This window comes from Chiloscyllium punctatum, chromosome 5, assembly GCF_047496795.1.
Source record: "Chiloscyllium punctatum isolate Juve2018m chromosome 5, sChiPun1.3, whole genome shotgun sequence".
In the NCBI taxonomy this organism is placed as follows: Eukaryota; Metazoa; Chordata; class Chondrichthyes; order Orectolobiformes; family Hemiscylliidae; genus Chiloscyllium; species Chiloscyllium punctatum.
Window position 1 is genome coordinate 140,846,344 of NC_092743.1, and position 22,433 is coordinate 140,868,776.

The following is a 22,433-nucleotide window of genomic DNA, read 5'->3' on the forward strand; positions in this document are numbered from 1 at the left end:
TGAGGTGTGATTTGTCTGGATAGCACACATTGCAATACTTCTCACTGTATCTCAGTCCATGCAACAATGATAAATCAAATCAAATTAGTGCATTCAAAATTTGCTAGCATACAAAAAACAGCAGGGAGACCATGAAACACATTGCTAATAAGTTTTGCCTTAGAGCATTTGTTTTGACAGTTACATATTCTGAACAAAATTCTGTTATATTCTAAGTGTTAGAAGAAAGAAATCTGCAAAACGAATAAACAATATTTTCTATTCCAAACCTGTAAAGCCAGTGTTCCAATAGACATTAGTTTGGTTAGTTGTGTTTGTGAAATTTATTCAGGTTTTTTTTTAAAGGTGTTAATCTTTTAAAAGGGATTGTTTCTCTCTAAGCTGGTGGTGAGAGTACTGGGGTAGGAGGGAGATCTAATACAGACGTGACTTTGTGCCATACTGTGTCCTCCGTTTGAAGATGAAGAGCACGTGTAATTGAAGTTAGGGATGATCAGTATTGTGACTGAGCACAGTGTAGAGATGCTAAAATAAAGCTTAGGCTTGCTTTACTGTAACCTCAAAAACATCCCTCGTCATCATGAAATATTGAGTACAATCCAGTTTTACTTTACAGATGCCCGCTTTAGGGAATCAGCTACATTGGATATGATTTTACATTTCAGAATCATAAGATTTTGGAACTGTTGTAGTCCAAATAATTACAAAATGCTGCCTGACCTGCTGTGCTTTTCTAGCACCACACTCTTCAACTTCCCAGAGGGAAATGGTCCAATCACAGACAGATAGGACTAGTTTAGTTTAGGAATATGGTTGATGTGGATGAGTTGGGCCGAAGGGTCTGTTTCTGTGTTTTATGACTCTATACTGAGCTAAAGTGGAGAAGCAATAGTGGGAGGGGAACATCAATGTCCCGCTGTGCACAATGCAAGGAATGAGCTCATTGCACAACGAACGACCCCTGCCATCATGTTGTACACTGAGCTCGTCTGCCTAGGTCTATATTGTTTAATCCAAGAATATAGAATGTACCACGTAAACCATTTTGACAATCTTTGTACCGGTGACATTCTGAGACTACATGAAAAATTCCTGAAATTGTTTTCATTAACTTCACAACTTCTGCAAAGTGCTTTTTCATGACTCCTCAAAACCATTGCTGTGTGGACTGTAATGGTCCTGATGGTAATTTAGCTCTGGTGAGGACTGGTTAGATTTTGATGCAGTTCACTGTTTCCAGGGGAGTCTGGCCCAGATTAATTTGAGGCACCATGGACAAGTATTTGAGGAGGAAAAGCAGAGAAAAGGCCTCGTGTGATATTTTGGACAGTTGGCGCTTTGCACTTCCACAGAACAGTGGAAGGCCAAATGTTATTGTAGTGCATGAGTGATCCCTTCAAAATAGTTTATTTTGTTCACCATGGTGGAGTCTGAATCTTCATGAGAATTCTTCAGCTTTCAGACAAGTTGCAAAAACTGGTGATCATGAATGCTGGAAATCATAAACAAATCCAGAGAGTGCTGGAGCAAGTCAGCAGGTCTGTCAGCATCTGTGGAGAGAAAAACAGAGTGAACATTATGAGTCTGGTATGATCCTTCTTCCTTTTTAATGCCTTACAACGCTCAACATTATCTCTGCTTTGCTCTGATGTTGCCAGTTCTGTTGCGTTTGTCTAGCATCTTATGTGTTTATCCTGGTGATAATTAATCATTGCCAAGACCTGGTCACCTCTCAGGTTTCCATTGGGGAATTGGAAGTGGGGCTGTGTGGTTAGAGAGGGAGTCTCTATGAGGCTTTTGAGTGTCTCCAAGGTTGTAATACTGAAAGCTTTGTACTGCCTTGTTGCTTCATTTAGATGAGATCTAAATACTTCCCCCTTGATCTGCCTACATTCTGGAGATACTAACGTGTGCTTTCTAGCATTCTTGAGTTTTGAAGAAGGGTCCCTGGACATGAAACGTTAACTCTGCGTGTTCTCCACATATGCTGCCAGGCCTGCTGAGATTTTCCAGCAATTTGCAGATCCGTTGGACGCATGGGCAGAAAAATGGCAGATGGAGTTTAATCCAGACACAAGTGTGAGGTGATGCATTTTGGAAGGTCATGTACAGGTGGAAATTATACAGTGAATGGCAGAACCCTACGGAGAATTGATATGCAGAGGGATCTGGGTACACAGATCACTGAAGGTGACAGGTAGATAAGGTAATACAAAAAGCTTGTCTAGCCTTGAGTATAAGGCTAGACAAGTTATACTGCAGCTTTATAAAACTTTAGTTAGGCCGCACTTGGAATATGATGTACAGTTCTGGTCACCATCCTTCCAGAAGGATGGGGATGCTTTGGAGAAGGTACCGAAAGGTTTACCAGGATGTTGCCTGGTCTGAGGGATTTTAGCGATTGAAGAAGGGTTGGACAGATTGGGTTTGTTTTCAATGGAACACAGGAGGTTGAGGAGTGACCGGATAGCAGTTTATAAGATTGTGAATGGTATGGATAGAGTGGAAAGTAGGAGGCTTTTTCCCAGGATGGACGGGTCAGTTACTAGGGGACACACGAGGGGGAGTTTAAAAGAGATGTGTGAGGCAGGTTTTTCACACAGAGGGTGGTGAGTGCCTGGAACGCCCTGCCAGTGGAGGTGGGGGAACCAGACACAATAGCAGCATTCAAGAAACACCTGGATGGATAAATGAATGGGAAGGGAATAGAGAGATACGGATCCTGTAAGGGAAGACAGCTTTAGTGTGGAAGGGCAGAAAGTGTGGGCACAAGCTTGAAGGGCCAAAGGGCCTGTTCTTTGTTCTGTTTTTGTTTCAGATTTCTAGCATCGGCAGATCTTGTAGGGGAGTTTTTATTTGCTTTCTAGACACTGGCTTCCTTGAATTGTACCTAAAGCCCTGGGAGCTGGTGCGTACGGGGGAAAAAGGCACTAACAATTCAGTTCCAAAATCTCCTTGGGATATAATCCCAAACCAGTCAGCAGCAGCTATCTACAAGCAAGCCTTCAGCAAGGTAGGCTCTGTTTTGTTTGGAAGTTCTGTTCATAATTGCATCAGTTTGACTAGCTGCTGTGTAGCCCAGGGTGGCAATGGGCAGATGTCAAACCCTTCTGTATTTAGAATGCAGAAGCACAAGTGAAACTGCTCATTTCTATTTAAGGATGGAGCTTGGGCTAGACTAGTTTTTCAATAGTGGGTGAATTCAACAAACATGCATAAATTGATTGAGAAGGCTAAGTGACAGAAGGTGGAAATGTTATTAGGTCCAACACAGCTGTGAAGGTAGCCCCTAAACATAGAACATAGAACATAGAAAAATACAGCGCAGTACAGGCCCTTCAACCCTCGATGTTGTGCCGATCCAAGCCCACCTAACCTACACTAGCCCAATAACCTCCATATGCTTGTCCAATGCCCACTTGATTGCCCATAAAGAGGGAGAGTCCACCACTGCTACTGGCAGGGCATTCCATGAACTCATGACTCGCTGAGTAAAGAATCTACCCCTAACATCTGTCCTATACCTACCACCCCTTAATTTAAAGCTGTGTCCCCTAGTAACAGCTGACTCCATACGCGGAAAAAGGTTCTCACTGTCAACCCTATCTAAACCCCTAATCATCTTGTACACAGTTTTGGATGTTAATCTTAAATTGGTGTGTCAGATTGTTTTACAGATTGAAAGAGAGGCAAGTGTTGGAAAATGGAAAAGTGTTGGGACTAGATTAGGTTAGGATACCTGGTTGGCCTGGATGAGTCTGTTTCTGTGCTGTGCAATTCTATGACTCTAAGACGAAGTGTAAATAAAATGCTTCATCTGGAAGGTGTGTTTAGAGGCTTGGACAGTGTGGAGGGAGGAGGTGAGTGGATAAGTGTTACACCTTCAGTGATTGTCATGAGGCAGTGAGGTGCTACCAGTGATCGAGAAGTGCACTAGGCTGGTGTGGAGGAAAGGCCTCCCTATGGAATGCATCTATTGCATAGTTATTTTTTCACAAAGGCGGATTTGAAACAGTACTATGTGAGTTTATCTCTGTTGACATTTTAGTAGAATGTGAGTGTGTGAATTCAAAACTAGCTGCAATTAAAATGGGCTTGTGCAACTTTTCAGTTACTTGATCGTTTGCAGTTCATGGTGCTCACCAGAAATGTATCTTATAGTAAGTTCCAAATTATGATGGTAGATAAGACAAGTGAGTTAAGGGTACGGATTTACACGTGAAATTTTGATGTTGTTGCCATCACAGAAACACAGGGACTTTGGGGAATATAATCTTCAGCAGGATTAAAGTGGATGTAAAGGAGGAGATAGGGTGACATTATTAATGAATGAGTCAGTTACTGCAGGGAGAAGGGGAAGTATCTTGCAAGGGTCTTCAAATCAGGCTTTATGTGTTAAACTCGGGAATACAAAAGAGGCAGTCACATTGCTAGGAGTGTACTATAGAACCCCAAATAGCCAGCAAGTAATACAGGAACACATGTAGAGAATTCACTGAGGGATGTAAAGATAGTAACAGGGGAGTTATATTAGGGGATTTCAACTTCCCAATATTAATTGGGATTCACATAGTGTAAAGGATTGAGAGGGGCCAGATTTCTTGAAAGGAGAGTTTTTTATATCAATGTGTAGAAGATTGAATAAGCAACGCTGCAGTGCTGGACCGAACCCAGGGCAATGAAGCCCTGCCGTGATTGAGGCAGTAGTGGAGCTAGGACATCTTGGCTGGCCTACAGTGGGGTCCTCTGGTTATTGGCGAGGTGGAAGCAATGGAGCTGGGGACCTCTGGTTTTGGGGTGAGTGTGCGGTCAGCGGCATCACTGAGGAAGGGAGGGCACCTCAAGTGGGCTGATCCCTATGTTGGTGGGTCTGATGGTGAGGTAGTGGAGGTCTCTCTCTTTCAGTTACTATAGATGAGGTGCTGGCTTCGACTAGCTCAGAAAGACTATTATTCTGAACTTCTTATTTCTCTGCATTTTTTCCAATTTATACCTATGATCCATAACGCTGGACTTTTCATCTCTTTTCTAATTTTTTTTTGCCTAAGAATTTGATTTTAAGTATCTTTGTTTTTAAGATGGTGAAGTAAGGTTTAAATGTTGCACTGTCACTCAGTTGAGTACATGTGACAATAAAGTTAATTCAATTCAGTTCACAATGTGGTCTCCTCTACATTGGGCAGATAAAGCTCAGGTTGGGTAACTATTTGGCAGAACACCTACACTCTGTCCACAATAATGACCTTGAGCTTCCAGTTGCCTGCCGCTTTAACCCTCCACCCTGTTCCCTGGTCAATGTCTCTGACTCAGGCTTGCTGCAGTGCTCCAGTAAAGCTGGAAGAACAGCATCTCATTTTCTGCTTCGGAACCCTGCAGCCCTCCAGATGCAATATCGAATTTAATAATTTTGGGGCCTGAGCACCTTCTCCCTTATCCTTACCCCAACCCCCGCATGGACTGCAACCACAAAACAACAGCCCCCTGTCAACCAGTGATAGTCCCCATGAGCAGATATTCATTCTCCCAGGCTGATCATTATCCACTTCATTGTCTGTCCAACTGTTTCCTGCTCTCAGCTCCATCTCCACCTCTCACCCTCCCCCTCCCCCACCCCACCTTCAACACATACGCCAACTTGTTCCCAGCTATCCTCGGTTCTGAAGAAGGGTGACTGGATCCGAAACGTTAACTCTATTTCTCTCTACAGACACTGCCCGATCTGCTGAGCGTCTCCAGCAATTTCTGTTTCTGTTTCTGATTTCCAGCATTCACAGTTCTTTGGTTTCTTTCACTAAGGAATTATAAATGGTCATCATTTACATCAACTACAAAAGAAGGATTCTGGCATATGGTTCTGCACAACACTCTGTTTAATGCCACCCTGTACAAAGCAGCTGTTGAGACAGGAAAGAGACGTAAAACCATAAACATTCACTTCCTTTACAACCGACGCACACTGTCAGCAGGAAGGACACCTATCAGACATGCTGCTGGGTCCCACCCTAGCTCCTCCGACAGCAGCCTGCACCCTCTCGCACCTGGAAAAACGAGATGTATGGGCAAAGTACCACCTGCAAATTCCCCTCCAAAGCCCACACCATCCTGACTTGGAATGAATTTGCCGTTCGTTCACTGTCTCTGAAGGGGATGAAGGTTGGGGAGTTGGTTCACTCAGTGGGCTGGGGGGGCTGCTTTGTGAAGCAGTGTGATGCCTACAGTGTGGGTTCAACTCCCATCATCAGCTGAGATTTCCATGAGTGAGTCTCCTTCCCAACCTCTCCCCTCGCCTGAGGTGTGGTGACCCTCAGGTTAAAGTGCCATCAGTCAGCTCTCTCTCTCTCTCTCTCTTATGAAAGAGCAGCCCTATGGTCCAGTCAGACTGTGGGGACTTTACCCTGGGTTAAAATCCTGCAAATTCCTCCCTTCCTGTGTGTATATCTCCAGTCCGTGGACCCCTGTAGTTTTGGAAGGTAACTCCCCACTACCTTCTCCAGTGATACCGACTTCCTTTGAAATAATTTTTTAAGGTTTGGAAAGAAGGCAATGAAGCCAAGCTTGGTGCAAGATGCCCCTCGCTGTAATTTGGAATTGTGTCACAAATGCCACACCTTAACATTAAGATGGTGGTGGAGTTTTTATAAATTCATTCATAGGATGAGGGCGTTGCTGGCTAGGCAGTATTTATTACCCATCCCTAATTACCCAGAGGGCAGTTGAGAGTCAACCATATTGCTGTGAGTCACATGTAAGCCAGACCAGGTAAAGTTGGCAGATTCCTTCCCTAAAGGACATTAGTAAACCAGAAGGGTTTTTCCAATAATCAACAAGGGATTTGTGGTCAACATTAGACTCTTAATTCCAGATTGTTTTAAAGATTCAAACTCCCCAATCTGCTGTGGCAGGATTTGAATCTGGGTCCCCAGAACATTGAATTGTATTCAATTGAATTCCATTCAATATTCTGGGGACCCAGATTCAAATTAAATTCAATTGAATTTATTGTCACATGGACCGAGGCACAGTGAAGAGCTCTGTCTTGTGAGCAATACAGGCAGATCACAGAGTTGAGTAGCACAGATAGTAAATAATAGGTAAACAAAAACAAAACAAAAACACAAGTACAGGCGAATGTTAAGAGTTTGAGAGTCCATTCAGCATTCTTACAACAGTGGGGTAGAAACTGTTTCGAAACCGGCTGGTGCGTATGTTCAGGCTTCTGTACCTTCTCCCCGATGGTAGAGGTTGTAGAAAGACATAGCCAGGGTGGGATGGATCTTTGAGAATGCTGGCGACCTTTCCTTGACAGTGGGCCTGGTAGATGGATTCTATAGATGGGAGGTTGGCCTTTGTGATTGTCCGAGACAAGTTCACCACTCTCTGTAACCGTCTCTGATCTTGAATGGTACAGTTTGCCATACCAGGTAGTGATACACCCAGACAGAATGCTCTCGATGGTGCACCTATAAACGTTGGCAAGGGTATTTGCCGTCTTGCCAAATTTCCTCAGCTGCCTGAGGGAGAAGAGCCGTTGTTGGGCCTTTGTAACCAGTTGTTCCAAATGAAGAGTCCAAGAAAGCTTGTTGTGGATGACCATTCCCAGGAGCTTGACACTCTCCATTCGTTCCACCTCTGTGCTGTTAATGCGTAGGGGGGGCATGGGTAACATTCTGCTGAAAGTCAATAATGAGTTCCTTGGTTTTCCTGGCATTGACAGCTAGGCTGTTCTCAGTGCACCATTTTTCCAGGTCTTCCACCTCCCGTCTGTAGTCTGTTTTGTTGCCATCTGAGATTCGACCGACGATGGTGTCATCAGTAAACTTGTAAATGTCATCAATCTGGTATTTGGCAATGCAGTCATAGATATACAGTGAGTACAGTAGGGATTAGTGGTGCTGGAAAAGCACAGCAGTTCAGGCAGCATCCTGCACCTACACCACCTCTCTCACCTCCATCCAAGGCCCTAAAGGACCCTTCCACATCCATTAAAGTTTTACCTGCACATCCACCAATGTCATTTATTGTATCCGTTGCTCCCGATGCGGTCTCCTCTACATTGGTGAGACTGGACGCCTCCTAGCAGAGCGCTTTAGGGAACATCTCTGGGTCACCCGCACCAATCAACCACACTGCCCTGTGGCCCAACATTTCAACTCCCCCTCCCACTCAGCCGAGGACATGGAGGTCCTGGGCCTCCTTCACCACTGCTCCCTCACCACCAGACGCCTGGAGGAAGAACGCCTCATCTTCTGCCTCGGAACACTTCAACCCCAGGGCATCAATGTGGACTTCACCAGTTTCTTCATTTCCCCTTCCCCCACCTCACCCTAGCTCCACCCTTGCAGCTCAGCACCGTCCCCATGACCTGTCCTACAGGCCTATCTTTTTTTCTACCTATCCACTCCACCCTCCTCTCTGACCTATCACCATCATCCCCACCCCCATTCACCTATTGTACTCTATGCTACTTTCTCCCCACCCCCACCCTCCTCTCATTTATCTCTCCACCCTTCAGGCACTCTGCCTGTATTCCTGATGAAGGGCTTTTTCCCGAAACGTCGATTTTCCTGCTCCTCGGATGCTGCCTGAACTGCTGTGCTTCTCCAGCACCACTAATCCAGAATCTGGTTTCCAGCATCTGCAGTCATTGTTTTTACCTGAGTACAGTAGGTGGCCGGGTACGCACCCCTGGGGACCTCCAGTGTTGAGTGTTAGTGAGGATGAAATATTGTCCCCAATCTTCACTGATTGTGGCCTGTGGGTCAGGAAACTGAGGATCCAGTTACAGAGAATGGGGCTGAGTCAGAGATCACTAAGTTTAGTAATCAGTCTCAAGGGGATACTAGTGTTGAAGGCTGAACTGTAGTCAATGAGTAGGATTCTTACGGAGCTGTTTTTGGTGTCAAGATGTTCTAGAGGGGAGCGAAGGGCAAGTGATATGGCATCTGATGTGGATCAGTTGGTCCGATAGGCAAATTGGAGTGGGTCAAGGGTAGTGGGGAGGCTCGAGTTGATTAATGCCGTGACCAACCTTTCAAAGCACTTCATGACACCGAAGTTAGGGTCACTGGGCGGTAATCATTGAGACACGCTGCATGAGACTTCTTAGGCACAGGGATGATGTTGGCCCTCTTGAAACAGGCAGGGACAGTACCTGCTGCAGGGAGAGGTTGAAGATGTCCAAGAAGACCTCTGCCAGTTAATCTGCGCATGCTCTGAGTGCACGGCCTGGTACTCCATCTGGTCCCATTGCTTTGAGGAGAAAGTGAGGACTGCAGATGCTAGAGATCAGAGCTGAAAATGTGTTGCTGGAAAAGCGCAGCAGGTCAGGCAGCATCCAAGGAACAGGAGAATCGACGTTTCGGGCATAAGCCCTTCTTCCCAAAACGTCGATTCTCCTGTTCCTTGGATGCTGCCTGACCTGCTGCGCTTTTCCAGCAACACATTTTCAGGTCCCATCACTTTCCTTGGATTCACATGAAGGAAAACTGATCTGACCTCTGATGCAGTGACTGTTGGGATAGGTTCGTCAGGACTTGTCAGAATAGGTGTTCCCTCTCCGCCGAAATTCTTCTCAAAGTGAGCATAGAAGGCGTTGAGACGATCTGGGAGGGATATGTCATCGTCAGCTATCTTGCAATGTCTCTTTTTAGAACATGTGATGTCAATCAGTCCTTGTCATAGTCACTGGGTGTCTGTCTGGGGCTCTACTTTGGATCAATATTGGTCATTGGCTGTCTTAATGGCTCTGTGAAGGTCATACTTGGATTCCTTATATTTGAGTGGGCCTCCTGATCTGAAGGCCTCACGCCTGGTTTTTAGCAAGTTCTGGTATGTCCCTGATTCATCCAGGGTTTCTGTTGGGGAACAGCTGGATTGACTTCCTTGGTATGCAGTCCTCCAGACACTTGCTGATAAAGTCTGTGACGGTGGTGGCGTACTCGTCCAAGATACCTGCGGCCTGTTTGAACATGGCCCAATCAGCTGATTCCAGACAGCACAGGAGTTAATTCTCTGCCTCCTCCAGCCAGCACTGGACCTGTATCTGTGATGGGGTCTCCTGCTTGAGCTTTTGCCTGTAAGTCGGGAGAAGAAACATGGCATTGTGGTCGGAGTTCCTGAAATGAGGGTAAGGGATGGCATCCTTCACACTGCTGTAGCAGTGGTCTAAAATGTTCAGGCCCCTGATGGGGCAGGTAATGTTCTGGTGGTACTTGGGCAACACCTTCCTTAGATTGGTTTGATTGAAGTCACCAGTCACAATAAACAGGGCCTCGGGGTGTTCCGTCTCCAGGGTGTTAGTGGTGGAGTACAGCACACCCAGAGATCCCTCAACCTTTGCTTGTGGCAGCATGCACACAGCAGTTAGTGTAGCAGCGGTAAATTCCCGTGGTAGATAGAAGAGGTGGCATTTGATGGTGAGGAGTTCAAGGCTTGGGAGCAATGGCTTCCCAGGGTTGCAATGTCTATAAATCACAAGTTGTTGATTAAAAAGCAAATGCCTCCACCCTTTGTCTTACCCGAGGACCCATTCCTTGGGTCTCTGGATTAACAGGCCAGTGATAATACACTGGGCCATTGCCTCCCTGCGGTAGGGCTTCTGAACCCGGGACTCGTCCACTCTCTCTGCTTTTCTTTTTCCTTTTCTTTTTCTTTTTCTTTTTTCTTTCCTTTCCTTTTTACTCTGTCTCTCCTTATGTTTTTTTCCCTTTGTTCTCTCTCTCTTATTACCTTTTGTTGAAGAGCTTGTTTGGGGTAGTAAGCCAAGTGGGAAATCCTTTACCCCAAACCCTTTTCACCCTCTCCCTTTCCCCTGAACCCTTTTCACATCTCCCTTTCCCCCGAACCCTTTTCACCCTCTCCCCTTCCCCCGAACCCTTTTCATCCTCTTTCTTTCTATCTCTAATGTATTTTTCTCTTTTATTTATTTGCTTTTACTTGTGTGGATTTCATTCCCGAAGAGGTGGGGAAGGGATCTGTTAGTCTGAGTTTGTGAATGAACATGGACGTGGCTCTCTCTTGTGCAATGTGTCATTCTCATTAATTATCAATCAATTATTATTATTTTTGAAAACTGCGTTCAGTGAACTCAACAATCCTGCTTTTTACACAGAATGAGAATATTGCTTTCAATTACTTCTTATTATGCACTTCACAGATCAGCAACTTGGTACCTTTTTGAAAAATAATTGTTTCTGTAAAACTTTACTGTTGCATCATTCTACGTCAAAGTACATACTGTTGCTTTCAGTTCTCTTTATTATTTGAGTTGCTTCTTCCTTACCCAGCATTGTCAGAGTGATTGGTTTGTCTGGGAGTTGGACTATCTGCAGTCATCAATACCTAAGAGATTGCTTATGTGAATGAGAGCACAGCCAGCTAACAGTAATTGGTAAAGTGTCTCACAGAGATGTTATTAGGGGCTCTTTTCTTGGATATCTGGTTAATTGTCATCAATTTGTATGCTTATGGCTATTCTCAGGATGCCGCAGGACATTCTGGCAATTGATCCAATTTGTAGTTCAAAGGTCAAAGACCAATACTGCTTTCTCGAATAGAACACGGGAGCAGTTTAATCTCATTGTCATGTTCAATATTCCAGTTGATGTTCATGTAACATTAGAAACTGGGCTACAACTGAATGGAAGAGCCTTTCATTCATCAAAAGAAGCAAAAGATTTGCAGATGTTGTAAATCAGAAACAAAAACAGAAGTTGCTGGGAAAGTTCCGGAGGTCTTGCACCATCTGTGAAGAGAAATCAGAGTTCTGTTTTGGGTCCTTCCTCAGAACTGTTCTGAAATTTTAACTCTGCTTTCTCCCCACAGATGCTGCCAGACCTACTGAGATGTTCCAGCAACTTCTGCTTTCATTCATCAGTTTGTAACTGACCAGATCATAGAAACATAGAACATAGGAGCAGGGATAGACTCTTTGAGCCTGCCCCACCATTTCATTGAACATACAACAGTACAGGCCCTTCGGCCCATGATGTCGTGCTGAGTATTTATCTTAATCTAAGATCAACCTAACCTACTCATCCCTCAATTTACTGCCGTCCATATGCTTGTCCAGCAGTCACTTAAATGTCCCTAATCTCTCTGACTCTACTACCACCATTGGCAGTGCATTCTACCCACCCACCACTCTCTGAGTAAAGAATCCTAAACCTTCCTCCAATCACCTTAAAATTATTACCTTTTGTGACAGCCATTTCTGCCCTGGGGTAAAGTCTCTGGCTATCTCCTCTATCAAAGCCTCTCATTACCTTGTACACCTCTATCAAGTCACCTCTCTTCCTTCTTCTCTCCAGTGTGAAAAGCCCCAGCTCACTCAACCTCTCTTCATAAGACAAACCCTCCAATCCAGGCAGCATCCTGGTAAATCTCCTCTGCACCCTCTCTAAAGCATCTACATCCTTCCTATAATGAGGTGACCAGAACTGGACACAATATTCCAAGTGTGATCTAACCAGGGTTTTATAGAACTGCAGCGAAACCTCGCAGCTCTTAAATTCAATCCCCCATTAATGAAAGTCAAAACACCAAACGCCGCCTTCAGAACCCTATCAACTTGGGTGGCAACTTCGAGGGATCTATGTATGTGGATCCAAGATCCCGCTATTCCTCCACACTGCCAAGAACCCTGCATTTAACCCTGTATTCAGCATTCAAATTCGACCTTCCAAAATGAATCACTTCACGTTTGTCCAGGTTGAACTCCATCTGTCACTTCTCAGCCCAGCTCTGCATCCTGTCAATGTCTTGTTGTAGTCTGCAACAGCCCTCGACACAATCTATAAAACCACAGACTTTTGTGTCATCAGCAAACATACTAACTCACCCTTTCACTTCTTCATCCAACCCAAAACTACAAAGAGCAGAGGCCCAAGAACAGATCCCTGTGGGACACCACAGGTCACCAACCTCCAGGCGGAATACTTTCCATCCACTATCACTCGCTATCTTCTTTCGGCCAGCCAATTCTGTATGCCATACCTCTTAATGTTCTGAATGAGCCAAATGCCTTACTGAAATCCATATACACTACATCCACTACTCGACCTTCATCAACTTATCTTGTCACATCCTCGAATAACTCAATAAGGCTTGTGAGGCATGACCTGCCCCTCACAAAGCCGTGCTGACTTTCTTTAATCAGCTATTTTCCAAATAGTCATAAGTCCTATTTCTCAAGATCCTTTCCAGTACTTTGCTTACCACAGATGTAAGACTGACTGGTCTATGACTCCCAGGGCTTTCCCTGTTCACTTTCTTGAACAGAGGAACAACATTTACCTCCCTCCAATCAGCTGGTACTACCCCCATGGAGAGTGAGGATGCAATGATCATTGCCAGAGGCGCAGCAATCCCATTCCTCACTTCCTGCAATAACCTTGGATATGCCTGGTCAGACCCTGGGGAATTATCTACCTTGATGCTTCCCAGAATTTCCAGCACATCCACTTCCTTAGTATCAATCTGTTCAAACCTATTAACCTGGCCCATGGTGTTCTCACTATAAACATGGTCCCTCTCTCTAGTAAATACTGAAGCAAAAAACTCATTTATGGCCTTCCCTACCTCTTCAGAATCCAGGTACAAGTTCTCTCAACTATCCAGAGTGGCCCCACCCTCTCTCTGATCATTCTCTTATTCCTCATGTACGTGCAGAATGCCTTTGGGTTTTCCTAATCCTTCCCACCAAGGCTTTCTCATGCCCCCTCCTAGCTCTCCTCAGTCCATTTCTGGGTTCTTTCCTAGATACCCTGTAATCCTCTAAAGCTGTGCCAGATCGTTGCTTCCTCAACATTAAGTAAGCTTCCTTCTTCCTCTTGACGAGAAGCTCCTCTTCTCTTGTCATCCAAGGCTCCTTCACCTTCCCATTCCTTGCCTGTCTCAATGGGACAAAGTTATCCCACACTCGCAACAAGCGCTCCTTAAGCAGCTTCCACATTTCTGTTGTGCATTTCCCGTGGAACACTTGTTCCCAATTTATTATCCACAGCTCCTGCCTGATAGCAGTATAATTTCCACTCCCCCAGTTAAATACCTTCCCATACTATCTGTTTCTATCCCTCTCCATGGTAAAGGTGAGGCAGTTGTGGTCACTGTCACCAAAATGCTCTCCCACTGAGAGATCTGACACCTGGCCTGGCTCGTTGCCTAGCAACAAAGCCAATATGGCCTCCCACTAGTCAGCCTATCTACATATTGAGTCAGGAATCCTTCCTGGGGACACCTGACAAAAATCGGCTCCATCCAGACCATCTGCACGAAGGAGGTTCCAATCAATATTGGGGAAGTTGAAGTTACCCAGAACAACAACAATTCTGTTATATCTGCACCTTTCCAAGATCTGCCGTGCAATCTGTTCTTCCATCTCTCTGCTGCAATGGGGGGTGGAGGGAGCTCTATAGAAAGCACCCAATAAAGTGACTGCTCCTTTCCTGTTACTGATTCCACCCATTCTGACTCAGTAGACAAACCCTCCTCAGCAACATCCTTTACTGCAGCTGTGATGCACTCTCTAATTAACAATGCCACATCCCCATCTCTTTTACCCCCCTCCCTGTTCTTTTTAAAGATCTAAACCTTGGAACATCCACCAACCATTCCTGCCCCTGTGAAATCCATGTCTCCGTTATGGCCACAACATCCTAGTTCCAAGTACTGATCCATGCTCTAAGTTCATCACTCTTATTCCTGACACTCCTTGCAGTAAAACAGACTCACTTTAACCAATCCCACTGCCCTATCAACCATGTATCCTTCCTGACAGAATCTCTGTATTCTATTTCTGCCCATTCAACAACTACCCTCTCATCTGATCTGTAGCTCTGGTTTCCATCCCCCCAAACTAGTTTAAACCCTCCTGAAGTGCACTAGCAAATCTCCCACCCAGAACATTGGTGCCCCTCCAGTTTAAGTGCAACCCTCATGTACAGGTCCCACCTTCCCCAGAAGGTACCCCAATGATCTACGTATCTGAAGCCTTCCGTCCTGCACCAGCCCTGTAGCCATGTGTTTAGCTGCACTTGCTCCCTGTTTCTTGCCTCATAAGCCTGAGATCACTACTCCTCTAGTCCTGCTTTTTAGCTTCCAACCTAACTCCCTGAAATCATCTTTTAGTTCCTCATCCCTTTTCCTGGCTATGTCATTGGTGCCAATATGCACCACGACTTCTGGCTGCTCACCCTCCCCCTTCAGAATCTCGTAGCCTCGATCAGAGACATCCCGGACCCTGGCACTTGGGAGGAAACTTACCTTCCGGGAATGTTGTCCGCAGCATTCAGCGTGATCATGCCCGATCATTTATCTCAATGTCCTCCTCCTCCTCTCTCCCCATTCCCTTTGACAGCTTTTGTCTGAAGAAATCTATTTTTAAGTTGAGGAAATTGAGTGATTTTGCCTCCAAAGTCTCCTTTGTTGGAGAAATCCACAGATTCATTGCTCTCTGTGTAAAGAAATCTCTTCACCTCAGTCCAAGATGGCCCAGCATGTTTTCCTGAACCTTGACCCCTTGTTCTGAACTCCTGGCCAGGGAAACTCAGTCGGTCAAACCCTCTGAGAATGTTTTATGTTTCAATGAGATTCCTCTCGCATTTTCTGAATATCAGTGAACTGGCCTGGTCAACTCGATCTCTCTTTCCATGAAGAAACCCATCATCTCCGGAATCAATCCGTTGAACCTGTACATTCCCTCAGTTGGGAAAGCAAACTGCACACACACAACACCAGGTGTTACCTTAGCCAGGCTCTCTACAGCTGTGGTGCGATTCACAGAATCCCTACAGTGTGGAAGCAAGTCATCTATCCCATTGAGTCCTCACCAACCCCTCCACAGAGCATCCCACTCTGACCCATCTCCCCCCAACCTTATTCCTTGTAATCCTGCACTTCACATAACCAATCCATCTAGCCTGCCCATCCCTGGACACTATGAGACAATTTAGCATGGCCAATCCACCTGACCTGCACATCTTTGGACTGAGAGAGGAAACCAGAGCACCCGGAGGAAACCCACGCAGACACTGGGAGAATGTGCAAACTCCACACAGGCAGTCATCTGAGGCTAACCACTGAGCCACTGTGCCACCCTAATCCTGTCCCCAAACATTTTTGGGGTGCAGGCTATCAAAACCATTGCATTCCAGACTTCTTGCTTTCCAAATCTGTCACCATTTAAATAATACTCTGCCATTTTATTTTGTTGTGGATCATTTCACACTTATCCATTTAATACTGTGTCTGCCATGTGCGCGACCAACCTGTCTAGATCATCTGGAAGACTGTTTACATTCTTCTCACCATTCCCAATCCTACTGAGTTTTGTATTACCAGGAAAGCTGGACATGTAATATTGAATTCCTTCATCCAAGTCCTTGATAGTGACTAACTGGGGCAAGTCTGTTTTCTGAGAAGGCAAGTTAGATGAGATAGATGTGGCATCATCTGAGAGTTTCCTTTCTCTGGCTAAACCCATTTTCAGCATTCTAGTGATCTGTTTACGAGTTGGTCTCCGAGCATCAATAACTTCACACTATGTTTCTTGCTTGTCTCTGTCCAACCTACCAGCTTTCTTAAGTAAGAATATAAGAACAGCAGTGGGTCATTTAACTTGCTTGCCATTTGATCATGGGTGATCTCATCTTACCCTCAACTCCACTTTTCTGTCCACTCTCCTGTACCCTTTAGCCTATTACCAATTAAAAATCTGTCTATCTCCTCCTGGATGTCCCAGCATCTACTGCACTCTGGGGGAGTGAACTCCACAGATTCATGACCCTCTGAGAGAAGTAATTTCTCCCCATCTCGGTTTTAAATCTGATGCCCCTTATCCTAAAACTATGACCTCTCATTCTAGATTGCTCCACATGAGGAACCATCCTCTCTACATCTACTTTGTCAATCCCCTTCAGCATCCTTGTCATGGTCCTAAACTCCAGACAGTATAGGCCTGAACTGCTCAATCTCTCTTCATAAGTCAAACCCCTCCTCCCTGGAATCAATCCAGTCAATCTCCTCTGAGCTGCCTCCAATATAACTACTTCCCTCCTAAATAAAGGGACCTGATATTGTACGTAGTGCTCCAGACACAGTCTCACTCACGCCTTGTAAAGTTGTAGCAATATTTTTCTACTTTTACTCTCCATTCCTTTTGCAATAAATGCCACAAATCCATTTACCTCTTATTTTACCTGCTGTGTCTGCTGACTCGTTCTGTGCGATTCATGCACAAGGTCACCCAGATCCCTCTGCGCTGAAGCACTCTGAAGTTTCTCTCCATTTAGCTAATCAATTACCTTTTTATTCATTTGACCAAAATGGATAACCACCTACTGATCCAAGCTAAACTTCATTTGCCAAATGTTGGCCCAGTTACCTAACAGAAGAACCTAGCCCATCCAGATCCATTTGTGAATTTCTTATTTCTTCATTGCAACTTGCTTTCCCATCTGTTCTAGTGCCACCTACAAATTTGGCTATTGTACCTTCTATCCCTGCAACCAAGTCATTAATATAGATTATAAGATTGGGATCCAGGGACTGAATCCTGTGGCAGTCCACAAGTTACACTGTGTCAATCAGACCCATTATCCTGACTTTTTCATTTCTGTCAGTTATCTAATCCCCTCTCTAAGTTAATAAATTACCCCTATCTTTATATGATCTTACCTTATGTATCACCCTGTCGTGCAACATCTTATCAATTGGAACTCCAGGTACACTACATCTGCAAGACCTCCAGTATCTTCTTTGCTTGTTGCATCTTCAAAGTACTCTAGCAAATTAGTCAAACATAAATTATTTCATTGGATGGGGAAAGTACTCATTGCCCATCTCTAAGTGCCCTTGAACTGAATGGCTTGATATATGATTTCAGAGGACAGTAAAGAGTCCACCTCATTGCAATCACTACAGTGGCATCACGATGAACACATGTTAGCTGAAGATGTGAGTTCAGACTGTGTAAGGATGATAGGGTTAGGGTTAGGCAGGTTTCCTTGTCAATCGGGATTAGTTGTTGCTGGTTTCAGCATTGTTCACACTAGCTTTCAATTCCAGTTGCTCCCCCACATCAAATTTGGGTTCCAACAGTTTTCATAGTGGGAAACAGGACATAGTGGGAAACCTCTGAAACAGGACGTTAACTTGGATTACTAGTTCAGTGACTTTACAACTGCATTACTGACTTCCCCCGAAGAAGAGATTCTATTACAAGTAAAAGTAGATAACATGGGATCCAGGGAGAGCTAGCCAATCGGATACAAAATTGGCTTGACAATACGATGATGGTAGAGGGTTGCCTTTCAGACTGGAGATGACCAGTGATGTACCACAAGGATCGGTGCTGGGTCCTCTGTTATTTGTCATTTGTATAAATGATTTGGACATGAATATAGGAGGCATGGTTAGTGAGTTTGTGGATGGTACCAACATTGTTGGTGTCGTGGACAGTCAAGAAGGTTGTCTAAGGCTACAACAGGATCTTAATCAACTAGGCCAGCAGGTCTAGGATGGCAGATGGAGTTTAATTTAGATGGATGTGAGCTTTTGCATTTTGGTAAGACAAACTGTAAAACTTACACAGTTAAAGGCTGGGCCCTGGGGAGTGATATTGAACAGAGAGACCCAAGAAGGCATAATTCCTTGAAAGTGGTGTCACAGGCAGGCAGGTTTGTGAAGAAGGCATTCGGTATGCTGGCCTTTATTGGTCTGAGCATTGAGCACAGGAGGTGGGATGTCATGTTAAAGCTGTAGAAGATATTGGTAAGGCCACATTTGGAATATTGTGTATATTTCTGATCACCCTGTTATAAGAAGGATGTTATTAAACTGGAAAAGGTGCGAAAAAGACAGATCAGAATAGGAGGGTTTGAGCTGTAAGAAAAGGCTGGATTGGCTGGGACATCTTTCCCTGGACTGTAGGCATCTGAGTAGTCACCTTACAGAAGTTTATAAAGTCATGAGGAAAGGTTTAGAGAGGTATGGACCAAATGCAGGAAACTGGGACTATTTCAGTTTGGGAAAACTGGTCAGCATGGATGAGTTGGGCCAAAGAGTCTATTGCTGTACTGTCTGACTCTAAGTACTGTGGATGCTGGAGATTTAAAACAATTTTAAAAATCCAAATGCTGGAGAAACTCAGCAGCTCTGCCCACTTCAGTGGAGAGAGAAACAGAGTCAACATTTCAAGTCCTATTTGACTCCTCTGAGGAACTATCCTCTGAGGAACTATCCTCTGTTTAATTCTGCTTAGTTTGGAACTCAGGCCTTAGTTGCAGCAGATTGGCCAGTTGTTAAAGGCACTTTGACTGAACAAAGAATGCCTGGTCCAAGGATTTTCATCGATGCCTCCGTAATTAGCATTCACTCCCTGGTGGCTGGTGCTGTTGAATGTTCCACTGTGATGTGAACCAACAGTTCCACATTTCTGCACAGTTCTTGATGACTCCAGTAGACAAGCAATCAATAACAGCTTGCAATTACACAGTAGCTGGAGTAACTCTACTCAGGCCCATATCCCGTCACCAAGTCCCCCTTTATTTACACATGGAGAGACCTCGACACTGATCCAGCTCCCTCAGAGGCAGCTCTCAGAATGAACAGAACCCCTGACGCTCCTGATTATTTTTGTCTGGTTTTTTTTGAGGTTCCTCTCCTCTCTACAGAAAGGCGAAGAGTCTTTCACTCTCACTGATCCAGCGACCTCAGAGACGGCTCTCAGAGTGAACAGAACCCCTGACACTCCTGTTTATAGCTGTCAGCCAGGACTCCCTGATGGATCCGATTAACAACCCCAATCAGGGAACTCATATTCTATGAGGTCCACTTCGCTGACCTCGTTACAATCCTTGTGGCATCAGGGTGAATGCGTTAGCCATGGGTGTTAACTAATTAAACTATATCTATTTCATTGCAATTATATTCAGAATCTAGAAATTGACTTGGGCCCCCTCATTGGATAAGTTCTTTCTTTTAAATTATGAAAAAGAGATGAAGCTGAGAGAAACACCAAGTTTATGAACTGGATTAGAGATGGAGTGGCTTTTGTTTTGCTGCATTTTAAACCCGTCTTTCGTTCCTCAGTACTGTACCACAGCATTTGTTGAAACCTCACATTTCCCAAGGGTTTCATCAAAGAATTACACATGACATCACCAAAACTCACGATCTTCCTCTTTCAATTTCAAAACTCCCCCCAGTTCGGAAATGACATTGGTTGGGTCAAATTTCCTCGGGGTTTCTGTGGGACTCTGAGCTTCAGTCTTAATACAAACTGCTGAAAGTTGCATCCTATTGGTTACATTATTATGGAAAGTTTTGGGTAGAAGGTTGACTCATTACATGCGCAATGTTGGAAATTTAATTTTAACTAGACTGGGACTGATCTGTAATGCAAATCTTTAAACATAACTGCCAAAAAAAATTCCACTTCTTAGAATTCAGATCCTTATTATTATGTCAATGTTTAAAAAATCCTTGGTCATTAATGTATCTGAGGAACCTGTTCTGTCAAAGGCAGAATTTAATACTTAGACAGCATGGTGGCTCAGTGGTTAGCACTGCTGCCTCACAGCACCAGGGACCCAGGTTTGATTCCTGTCTTGGGTGTCTGTCTGTCATTGCACATTCTCCCTGTGTCTGTATGGGTTTCCTCTCATAGTCCAACAATGTACAGATTAGGTGGATTGGCCATGCTAAATTACCCCATAGTGTGCAGGGAGAGGGTGGATCAAGGTGGGATGATCTTTGGAGGGCTGCTTCCACTTTGTAGGGGTTTGATAATCTTTGAACATAGTCAATGAAATAAAAACCTGTAAAAGTGCTGAGCGAGACCAGTCGAGCAATGTATGTGTTAATTACAGGATGATACTCGAGAGAGTAACTATTTGGTCCATCATGCCGGTGCTGGGTCTTCAGTAGAACTATCAAATTAAATCCGCTCCATTTGCTTTCACCTTGTGGTGCTGTAAATATTATTCTTCAAAATGTTGAGTGAAATTGTTCATGAATGTTACTGTTGAATTTGGTTCAACCACCTTTTCAAGTAGCATATTCCAGATAAGCAAATTGCATTGAATTTAAATGGGGGAAACAAATTGCAATTGTAACCACTGATTTATTTGTCAATCATATTCCTTTGAATCTGTGCCCTCTGGTTTCTCAACCTTTATTCCACTGAAAACTCTCCTGTCCTCCTCTTTAAAACATCAATGATATTTGAATTCCTTTATCATATTGCATTATTTTCTGCTAAAGGTAGAATAGCCTAACTTCTTTAATCTCTCCACAATAAATGAAGTCCCACATCCCACTCTCAAAATCTTTTCTGCATTCTCCCCAAGGCTGTGGGGTCTTTCCTGATAAAGGACATATGGTAAATATATTAAAAGAAAATGGTCCTATTTTTGAACCCCCCAACTGCAGAACATCCAGCATTATGATGATTAACTGTATAGTTAGTACGTTTGCAGGTGACACCAAAATTGGTGAAGAAGGTTATTTCAGATCCCAATGGGATTTTGGTCAGATGGGTCAATGGGCTGAGGAGTGGCAGATGGAGTTTAATTTAGATAAATGTGAGGTGCTCCATTTTGGAAAAGCAAATCTTAGCAGGACTTATACACTTAATGGTAAGGTCCTAGGGAGTGTTGCAGAACAAAGAAACCTTGCAGTGCAGGTTCATAGCTCCAAGAAAGTGGAGTCGCAGGTAGATAGGATAGTGGAGAAGGCATTTGGTATGCTTTCCTTTATTGGTCAGAGTATTGAGTATAGGAATTGGGAGGTCATATTGCGGCTGTACAGGACATTGGTTAGGCCACTGTTGGAATATTGCATGCAATTCTGGTCTCCTTCCTGTCAGAAGGATGTTGTGAAACTTGAAAGGGTTCAGAAAAGATTTACAAGGATGTTGCCAGGGTTGGAGGACTTGAGCTGTAGGGAGAGGCTGAACAGGCTGGGGCTGTTTTCCCTGGGGCATTGGAGGCTGAGGGGTGACCTTATAGAGGTTTACAAAATTATGAGGGGCATGGATAGGATAAATAGACAAGTCTTTTCCCCGGGGGAAGGGGGCATAGGTTGAGGGTGAGAGGGGAAAGATTAAAAAGGACCTAAAGGGGCAACATTTTCACAGTGGTGCATGAGCTGTCAGAGGAAGTGGTGGAGGCTGGTATAATTACAACATTTAAAAGGCATGTGGATGGGTTTATGAATAGGACAGTTTCGGGGGATATGGGCCGGGTGATGTATGATCAGTGTATAAATAGGTGGCACAAGAGGCAGAAGAGTAGGATGCTCCAGCCAGAGGTCCTCAGCTTCGCCAGTTCCTTTCCTTTTTTCTTATCTTTTATAAGACCATAAGACATAGGAGTGGACATTAGGCCATTCGGCCTATCGAATCTGCTCCGCCATTCAATTATGGCTGATCAGTT

The 22,433-nt window shown here is 44.4% G+C and overlaps 1 protein-coding gene across 4 annotated transcripts in view; it reads left to right on the plus strand.

Annotated features, from left to right (window-relative positions):
- The window catches only part of cyp7b1 (cytochrome P450, family 7, subfamily B, polypeptide 1), a 209,269-nt gene that overhangs the window by 15,537 nt on the left and 171,299 nt on the right, over nucleotides 1-22,433 (plus strand). Inside the window, exon 1 of one of the 4 annotated variants that reach the window (XM_072571538.1) lies at nucleotides 2,977-3,013. The exons of the other annotated variants lie outside the window; for them this stretch is intronic. The gene's annotated coding sequence lies outside the window, so the exon portion shown is untranslated. Of the gene's footprint in view, nucleotides 1-2,976; nucleotides 3,014-22,433 lie in introns of those variants that run through there. 4 annotated transcript variants of the gene reach the window in all.